The sequence below is a fragment of the Canis lupus genome, chromosome 16 (genome assembly GCF_011100685.1).
Source record: "Canis lupus familiaris isolate Mischka breed German Shepherd chromosome 16, alternate assembly UU_Cfam_GSD_1.0, whole genome shotgun sequence".
Taxonomy (NCBI): Eukaryota; Metazoa; Chordata; class Mammalia; order Carnivora; family Canidae; genus Canis; species Canis lupus.
This window is the reverse complement of record NC_049237.1, coordinates 24,722,402-24,723,317: the sequence shown is the minus strand read 5'-3', so window position 1 is coordinate 24,723,317 and position 916 is coordinate 24,722,402. Positions and strand designations below refer to the sequence as shown.

The 916-nt window shown below is 52.2% G+C and overlaps 1 non-coding gene across 1 annotated transcript; it reads left to right on the top strand.

Moving 5' to 3' along the window:
- The first annotated feature begins 318 nt into the window (after positions 1-318).
- On the top strand, positions 319-463 carry MIR8854 (microRNA mir-8854). Its single transcript, NR_128805.1, has one exon. It is a non-coding gene; the product is annotated as a microRNA mir-8854 (primary transcript).
- Positions 464-916: the final 453 nt, after the last annotated feature.

Here is a 916-nt window from a genome sequence, read left to right as displayed (position 1 = left end):
ACCTCACAGGGTTGTTGTGGGGATTGAAGTGCTACTTTGAAGGACATGTTGCCCAGTGTTACAAATATAGGTCCATGAAATATGGCAGGAAAAGGTCTGAGCTTAGAGCTACCGCAAAGGGCTCTGGGTTTGTTTTTGTGAGTAAATAAAATTGTCTTTGATGGTCAATTAATTGAGGGGTTTTTCCCTTCACTCTTTGTCCCCTGGATGTGGCCCTAAGCAACATGTTTCTTATAGCAGTTACTGTTCTCTGACTTGACACTAACCCCAGACTGCGGGGAATCCACTGACTTCTGGAATGATGAATAGTATTATTCAGAAGGAGCCACTACTCCTATCAGATATTTGCACTTCCCTTGATTAACTGAGAGCTTCCAGCACAGACAGACATGGGCTTCTCCACTGTTGGGTGCCTGGGATCTGAGGCCTGTGAGGAGGGCAGGGCTGTCTGGGTGTAAGGGCAGTGGAAGCAGCCGGGGAGTACCGAGCCAGGTAGGAGCAGAGGTACTGGAAGGGTTAGTGAGGGGACAGGGCGGGCAGGAGGCTCTGGGATGCACTGTGGCCTTCACGGGTCTCCTGTGCCCACCTGCGCTCACTGTGAAGGCAGATGCACAGCCAGGTAACCCCACCAGCTCCAGCATGGCACAGCTGTGGTACGTGTCACCTCTCCTAGGCTGGCCTCAAGCCTGTGCTGGGGGGATGATGTGGGAAGGCAGCCCTGCCCCAGGAGCACTGACTTGAGTAGCGCTTTGTCTTCCCGCCCTCCATCTGACTCCTGCCCCGACTGCTCCCTGTTCCTTTATATCTCTGACTGGCCGCCCATTTCCCCTTACCTACCCTGTCGCTAACCAGTAAAACAACTATTCTCTCAAGTAAAATCCCCCTTTTGACTGTAAGGAACAGCCTCTTATGAACT